Source organism: Cydia pomonella, chromosome 10 (genome assembly GCF_033807575.1).
Source record: "Cydia pomonella isolate Wapato2018A chromosome 10, ilCydPomo1, whole genome shotgun sequence".
NCBI lineage: Eukaryota > Metazoa > Arthropoda > Insecta > Lepidoptera > Tortricidae > Cydia > Cydia pomonella.
This window is the reverse complement of record NC_084712.1, coordinates 6,709,272-6,718,495: the sequence shown is the minus strand read 5'-3', so window position 1 is coordinate 6,718,495 and position 9,224 is coordinate 6,709,272.

Genomic DNA, 9,224 nt, shown 5'->3' with positions numbered 1-9,224 from the left:
ACGGCATCATTGGAGGTAGCCCAGATGTGGTCGTTGAGAGTTTAAAGACCTTAATACCAGCTTTTAAAGAGATCGGCCTGGAGATTAATCCATCCAAGTGCGAGTATTTTACCTGCGGGGGCATATCCTGTGAAGCTTTTACGGAGCTTGAAGCAGTTCTGCCCGGAATGAGGCAGATTGATAAATCCTCTTTCCATTTGCTAGGTGCTCCCGTGTTTTCCGAGGGTGTCAGCTCTGTACTACAACTTAAAAGGCAGGCACTCTCGGGAGTACGCGAGCATTTGGCGCATCTGGCTGCACACGTCTGCCTCATTTTGTTGCGGAATTGTTTCGCGTTGCCCCGCATGGTGTACACTTTGCGCACGTCTTCAACTTGGTTTTTTGAACAGGAAGATTCTCTGGACGACTCGCTCAAGGTTGCTTTGGAATCGCTGCTAAATGTGAATCTGAATGATACTCAGTGGCGTCAGGCTTCCTTACCGGTTCGTTACGGCGGTCTTGGTATTCGGCGGGTGCAGGACGTCGGTTTGGTGGCCTTTTTGGCGTCGGCGCATGGCTCAGCGGGTCTCGTTGCTCGTATTCTGGGAATCCAGGGTAGCGACGTGTGCGTACCATACGTTTCCGAGGCTTTGGCAAAATGGGCCACATTATGCCCTACCAGTGAACGTCCCGATAGCTTGGTGACGCAGAGGGCATGGGATGACATCTTTTGCAAACTTGCGTGCGCAAATTTATAGAGTGGGGCTTCGGGGGCCGACTTGGCGCGCCTCAGGCAGTTTCCATGACTGAGTCGGGAGCGTGGTTGCATGCTTTGCTATCTCCGCACCTGGGCACACTGCTGGACAACGACTCCCTGAGAATTGCAGTGGCCCTAAGGGTGGGATGCAAAGTGTGCAACGCACACCGGTGTATTTGAGGCATGATGATTGAGGAGAGTGGCCATCACGGGCTGAATTGCCAAAGGTGCACCGGCACCGGTCGTTTCCCTAGACACCACTCTTTAAATGAAATTGTGCGGCGGTTGGTCGGCGGCTGAGGGAGAGGGGAAACGATCCCTGTTCTGGGTCTTGGCTTGTCCAACAGGTCTCCATCGCCATACAGCGTGGCAACGCTGCGAGTATGATGGGGACTTTTGGACAAGGCATGTCACAGGACGGGCTTTAGGTTAGTTAAATAATTTAAAGTTTGTGTTTGTATAGTGGTGCTTATTTTTTTTTTCTTGTAATAGTAGTGTTTTATTTAAGTTTTTTTTTTGTAATGATTTCTATTGATTATGTGTGATTTAATTTGTTCTAATTAAACGAATATTTAATGAAAAAAAAAATAAGATCTCATAATTTACATTTATTATTTACGGCCTAGTTTCCCTATCTGAGTTAGAAGATTCTGATAGTTGCTTTCACAGATCCTCGACACCTTTAGGACCTAATGAAGAAAGTGGTCAGATGAACAGACAACAGAAATAATCATGAAATACCTACCTACAGCCTTATGAAACGTTTCTTCTAAGATAAAGTATTGTATAAACAACTCTACAGCATCCTCGAACCGGGTTTCGGGTAAATCTTGAATACGCAATTTCACTGATGTACCGTCGCTTCTTGTTGCTTGGAATCTAAACCACACTTCTACACGACATTTTTGATTTAGTTAGGTAAGAAGAACTTGGCAATTAGTGCAACACTTTAAAACCCATACAGATCCAGTACTGTTTGTTATCTGTACCCCTAGTGTAAATTTGATCGACATCATAACGTGACGAACGCGTTTGCGTTAAGTCTCATTTTGTATAGGATTTTGAGTTTCCAAAACGTCCCGCTTGGCGCGCTCTTTCTAAATCCAATACAAAATGAGACTAAACGCAAACGCGTACGTCAGGTTTCGAAATCGAATTTATTTACACTAGGGGTACTGAAGAATTTTACTGTCTTTGTTTAATCAGTTTACACAGATAACAGGTGTATAAAATGTACATAGGCACTTTAAAATTGGAATACAAATTAGTGGTTCAGGGTCAATATCGGAAGAAAATGCTGTGCAAGCATATTGCGAGAATAACGCTTGAGTTTGACTCAGTAAAAGTCTAATAACCACCACCAGTAATAATAATACAATGATAGAAATATAATAGTAAACCATCATGGTTGGTTAGGCCCTTTGCACAGAAAATTGCTATTTTTTTTAAGTTAAATTCTTGGTTCTATCTTTCTTATTTATTCGCAAATTGGAATTGTCGTGAAAGTGTCGAACAAACTCTTGTTCTTATCATGGAGTAACACATAATTATCAGAATTTGTCTTTCTTTGTATCCGGGCAAACTAGTATATCCTGCAATTATGCATACAGTTTAGCTGTCATAATTATTTCAACACGAAATTATTATTACAAGAACTTGGGTATTTAGCAGAGTTACTGGAGTTTGACAGTTTAAACATTAGTTTACGTAGTGAATAATATATTACGACCGGTTTGGCCTAGTGGGTAGTGACCCTGCCTACGAAGCTGATGGTCCCGGGTTGAAATCCTGGTAAGGGCATGTAATGGTAGGTAATGTATCTGTAATTGTGATATTTTAGTAATACTTTAGATTTAAGTACTCTAAATGCGTACCAATGCATGATTCTTTATATTTAGGTACTTACTGTAATAATTTTGCATGCCAGTTTCTGGAGGAATGTGTGTGACCACGATATATTCTTATACCATCTTTTGTACCACATTTTTAAGCAAAATAAAGAAATTTGTATTTGTATTTGTATTTGTATGTATTTGTGTGATGAGCATGGATATTTGTTCCTGAGTCATGGGTGTTTTCTATGTATTTATAAATATTTATATATTATATTTACTCAGACTTATAACCGGTAGACTGTCACCTCCCGTGTTTTTTTCCACGTAAAATAAATTACGCGGGTGAAGTGTCCTCTCCACAAGCAATGCGTCGCCTGGGACATGATTTAGGAAAGTACAGAGTTGCCCAAGATCTGCACCACCCTCTCGGCCTCACTAGCTGAACCCACAGGAACGACAAGTCGATACGTGTGGCGCCAGTTTGGCTGCAGGAGTCTGCGGCTTATTCAGGACTTGCCTTACTACACCTGACGGAGACCCCACTCCGGGCTAATGGAATACAAGGAAAGGAAAATAAAAGGGATGGAGATAAGGGGGTAGGATAGGGTAGAAGTAGGATACTGTTGCGTTGGCAAATGGAGAGGATAGCAACAGCAGCTCGGGATGCCGGGTTCGCGTACCCGTGTACCTTTCAGCATTCACCAGCCAAGTGTTTGCAGAAGGTACCCCTGACTGACAAACCTCGTTCTCGACAAACCAGTCATGAGACTCGGCTTTTTGATAGCCAAAAGTTAAGCCTGCTGTGTCAGTAAGTAGCGTTTTGACGCTTCTCCACTCTTCAGTAACAGAGGCTTGGATATCCCAAGTAGCAGTCACGGTCTTCACCACCTCGGAAAATTGCTGGACCAGTTCATCATTTCTAGTTTTCAGAGTGTCAATGCTCCTCCTACCAGGTGTTCGGGATGAATGGATCTTTTTTTGGATGATGCCTACCTGTACTGCGAGTGATCGGTGTTACAATCAGCACTGTGGAATGTGCGCGTGTGGAGGGTTTCACGGAGAAATTTGCTTCTGGTAAGAATTAAGTCCAGCTGATGCCAATGGCCAGAACGAGGGTGTTTCCAGGATACCTTACGAGATGGTTTTCCTTTAAAGTAGGTGTTGGTTACACATAGGAGATGCTCGGAGCAGAATTGTAACAGGCGTTCACCGTTTTCGTTAATTTTGCCCACCCCATGTAGACCAATACAATCGGGCCATGCTTCGGTATTCTGGCCAACCCGAGCGTTAAAGTCGCCCAAGATGTATAAACGGTCGGTTGATTTTACACCCCGTACCGTATCGGCTAGCCGGTCGTAAAACTGGTCTTTGACGTCTGCAGCAGAAGGCAGTGTTGGTGCATAGGCGGAAATTAACGACACATAGCCACAACGAGTGTGTACCCGCAATGTCATTATGCGTTCCGAAATACCACGAGGACTCTCTATGGCGGATAATAAGTCGTTTCGGATCGCAAAACCAACACCATGCTCACGCACTGCGGACGTATCTTTACCTTTCCAGAAAAAAGTGTACGAAGTCTCGCGCAAGGACCCTTCTTCCGGGAGCCTGGTTTCTTGAAGGGCACAAATCGCAATATTTAGCCTTCTCAGTTCATTGTCAATAACAGCAGTTTTACGCAGTTCTCGTGCGCAATCAGAGCTTCCACTGGCGTCCGGGAAACCTGTCCTCATTGTACGGACATTCCATGTTGCAAGGCGCATGGACTGGCGGTGCACATTTTTATTTATTCCGTGCTGTGTATTGGCAGGTGTATTCAATAACGGCGCCAGTTATCTAGTCCTAAACTAGTGCTTCCTACACCCCAAAGAAGCAAACCAGCACCGAGACGGACCAGTACCTGATTGGCTGGGGGCTGCCCAGCTTGAAGCGGGCGGTAACTGGTCAGTGGGCCTACGATGGACCCTTCCACTGTCGAAAGTGACCCCTGGCGCCTGAGTTTACGTCTATTTACTCAGACAAAACACCGCGAGGACTTCTTCGTCGACAGTCTCTTGTTTGCTGACGATGCGGCTTTTGTGGCAAACTCTGCAGCTGATTTACAAAACATCATGGACAGGTTTTCCCGGGCATGCACTTTGTTCTCCATGTCCATCAATGCCAAAAAGACAGTCGTATTAGTGCAGGGCAGTGCGGAAACACCCAGAATACTGGTGGATGGCACCGCTCTGGAAGTCGTCAATAAGTTTTGCTACCTTGGGTCGACTGTGTCAAACAATCTCTCGCTTGATGCAGAGATCGATGTTCGTATTGGCAAAGCAGCGACCATGTTCGGGAGGCTACGTTCAAGGGTATGGTGTAACAAACACCTCACTGTTAGAACCAAGATGATAGTATACCAGACTTGCGTTCTAAGTATACTCTTGTACGGAGCAGAAACCTGGACGACGTATGCAAAACAGGAGCGACGGCTCAACACTTTTCACATGCGCTGTCTACGCAACATTTTAGGCATAACGTGGCAGGACAAAGTGACAAATCAGAGGGTTCTTGAAAAAGCGCAGCTGCCTAGTCTTGCCGCTCTTCTCAAACAGAGACGCTTGCGGTGGCTGGGGCATGTGCACCGGATGGAATCCTCTAGAATACCTCGACGTGTCTTGCTTGGTGCAGTTGCGTATGCTAAAAGGAACGTTGGAAGACCGATGCTGCGCTTTAAAGACTGTGTTAAGCGAGACATGTCAGCATTTGAAATCGACTATCATGCCTGGGAAACTTTAGCTGAAGACCGTGATGGATGGCGCAAGCGTGTTGTGGAGGGGAGAAAGCTATGCGACCAATCCTGGTTTACTACGTTAGATAGCAGAAGGTGTCGCAGAAAGCAAATCGGGACTGGAACCTCAGGTGGCATGAGCTTTTTCTGCCAAAAATGTGGGAGGTCGTGCCGCTCACGCATCGGCCTCCACAGTCACCAAACCCGTTGTCTAAACAGCAATGCTTAAATCGTCTGCAATAGACGCAAAGGCCTGTGATGATGATGATATATTATATATATCGTTGTCTAAGTACCCTCAACACAAGCCTTATTGAGCTTACTGTGGGACTTAGTCAATGTGTGTAATAATGTCCTATAATTTTTTTTTTTATTGCAAGTGAAAGCAGACAGTTGTACAAAAATATAAACAAACACTTACTATACAAGTATAAATATGTGTCTCATATGTGTCGCAATAGGATTACTAAAGCGCCAGCATACACATATGCAACGTCCAAAAATGATAAGATGTGTGGCATAAGCTTTATGCTCGTGAGTCCTCTTGTCTTAAATATATTAGGTACATAGAGTTTGGACTCTAAACATACAGTGCTTAAGTTACAATTTGTCTGAAAACGATGACGTCACCGAGCCTCAGGAGGTTAAACTGAATAACTGTATGGCTCCTAGGGAATGCAAAAACCGGAGGATTTTCAAAACCGGTTTTTTTCTTCGGTTTTACTAAAAAAAAAAAACCGAAACCGGTTAAAACCGGTTTCGGTTTTTAGAATCAACAATTCTTAAATTCATCGCCATGGAATAAAGAAAAGATTGCTTCATGTGTAAAAACGAATGCTAGTATAGTATATACACGATTTTATCACGGAATTAAAGACAGAATATCTGACTATTTTGTTGTATTGTATGGGAATTGTCAAATGACTTAATGTTATTTGTAACTAGGAATAGGAACAAACCAATTTTATTAAATTATTTTTTTGGTTTGTTGGTTAGACACCGATGGGATAGGTCATTTTTTCTTAAATATATGACAATATCAATTTATAATTTAATGTTATTTGTCTTAAATCAAATGGCTCAATCCGAAATCTTGCTCTAAGTTTTTCGCTGTCTTCTAGTATATTAGAAACTGATTGTGTTAGCTTAAACTGGGCAAACACAGGTAGTCAAGTAATTCCATTCTTTAGGGTTTTTGAACTACCCTTTCCTATTAGTGCGAGAGACAAAAAAGGTTGTCGGTATCACCGAACCAACAAAAGACTAAAGCTGCCATTTATATAATTGATTACGTGGAATTTTTCTACAGCGCATCGCATAATAAAATTATAAGTAAGACCTTTAACCTTTAAGAAACATGGAAAGTCTACTGCCAATCTCTTTTTCTGGATCCAGACGCGCACAACTTCTCGACTCCAGAACCTGTTGAACCAGACCTAGAGCCGGATATCCTGAAAGAGGAAGTTGCAGCCGCTATAAAACACCTTAAATCTGGAAAAGCGCTGGGAAATGATAACATTCCGATTGAGATTGTCAAATGTAGCGGAGAATATGGCACAGAACTTTTCCATAAAGTATCCAACAACATATGGAAAGCGTGCACTTGGCCTCAAGAATGGACCCATTCGATCTTTGTTCCTCTTCACAAAAAGGGATCTACAAAAAAGTGCGGTAACTATCGTTTGATCGCTTTAATCAATCATTCCAGTAAAATTTTACTGCATATCTTAAATGAGAGACTGAAGGCATATATCAGCAAAGAAATCGCACCAGAACAAGCTGGGTTTGTAAGAGGTAAAGGAACTAGAGAGCAGATTCTCATACTGCGTCAAATAGTGGAGAAAGCTAGAGAATTCAACCGACCAACAACATATGTTTTGTTGACTTTCAGAAGGCATTTGATTCTGTTAAATGGCCGCAGCTATGGGAAATTCTCTTAAGAATGGGCGCTCCAAAACATCTCGTTTACTTATTAAGAGTGCTCTATGATAACAACTCCGCGTCAGTAAAAGTGGACAATACAATGTCAAAGTCATGTCAAGTCAAGGGTTCGTCAAGGGTGTATACTATCACCCTGCTATTTAACTTATATACTGAGCGCATCATGAGGATAGCGCTTGAAGGTTGGACGGATGGTATACCAATAGGCGGGAAAAATATTTCCAATCTGCGTTATGCTGACACCACACTCCTAGCAACAAGCGAACATCTTATAGCAGCACTATTGCGTCGCGTTGAAACAGTCAGTCTCGAATTCGGTTTGAAGATCAACTGACTGAAAACCAAGATGATGGTCGTGAACCGTAACAACGTGAATAAACCAAAAGCGATTGGAAACTGTGAAGTTGTGTCATCATATATATACTTGGGGTCATTGGTTTCAGACAGCGGAGGCTCCGAAGATGAAATCAAGCGACGCATCGCCATTACAAGGTCTGCAATGGAGAAGCTCTCTAAGATCTGGAGAAACCGCAACATCACAAAGGCAACGAAGTCTCGTCTAGTAAGATCTCTCGTTTTCCCAGTGTTGCTATACGGTGCTGAAACGTGGACAGTACGAGAGAGTGAACGGAAACGCATTGATGCTTTAGAAATGTGGTGCTGGAGAAGGATGCTGCGGATATCGTGGACTCAGAGTCGCACTAATATATCAATTCTCCAGGACCTCAAAGTTACACAAAGACTTTCGGCAATCGTTCACTCTCGCATCCTTAGCTACTACGGTCACGTTACGCGCAGGGAAGACGACGCGATGGAGAGGCTGGTTGTTCAGGGCAGAGTGGATGGCACAAGACCCAGATTGCGGCCTTCAATGCGATGGACCGACCAAGTGAAAGCTCTCACCGGGTCACCTCTGAATCTGTGCGCGCGGCAGGCAATAAATAGAGAAGCATGGCGGGAAACAGCGAAAAAAGCCGTACAACGACCGCAATGACCACGACTACTCTGACAAGAGTATACGACTAAGAAGAAGAAGACCTTTTATACCCATTTTTATTAAAAAGTACTACTATACAATTCGTACACCAGCACGGATGTCCTGCCACTGCCAGTACTTTAAATTATTTAAATTTTTCGTATTTTTGTATTTTGTAGCGTAAAAATTCATTTAGCGTTACAAATGATCAAACTAACACAACACCACATTATTTGATTTGATGTCGATTCAATCGGTGTAGGACCGATTTATAACCTTTTAATGAATAAAACATGCAAATATGCATGCATGTTAGGTAAATAAAAAAACCGAATAAAACCGAAACCGGTTTTTTTAAATTCTAAAAACCCGGTTTTGGGTTTCCGCCAAAAAACCGGTTTTAACCGGTTTTTTCGGTTTCGGTTAAAACCGGTTTGCATTCCCTAATGGCTCCGCTGTAAATTTCACACTTTTGCCAAAATAGATTTAAGCAATATTGTAAGCGTCCTAAATATATTTATTTTCTTTCTTTCTTTCACAATTGCATTAACAGAACCTAGGATAGTTTCGCCATATTCGTCAGTTTATTAATAAGAAAACATATTTGTCAAGGTGAAACGGACACGCTTAGCTTGTGCTCCGTAGTCGTTAATCTATCAAGCTTCTTAACATAAGCTACTAATGAGTTTCCACACCATGGTACGTTACATTTCAAAAATGGAATGTCTATTCTAATAGTATTACTGCAAGGTTCTGCCACAAGAGTGTAGCTCTAGCGCACAATTTCTGAAAAGTTTTCACAGATAATACTTAACTTGTGAATAAAATATGACAATGTTGCATCAAGGCGGTTTGTTTACAGGGACCTACCGCGAAGCGCAAAAAAATATCGTTTTCTGCTTCTCTATCGCTCGAGTATGCAAGAGTGGTAGAGAGGCTGATAAGAAAATTTCGATTTTCGTATTT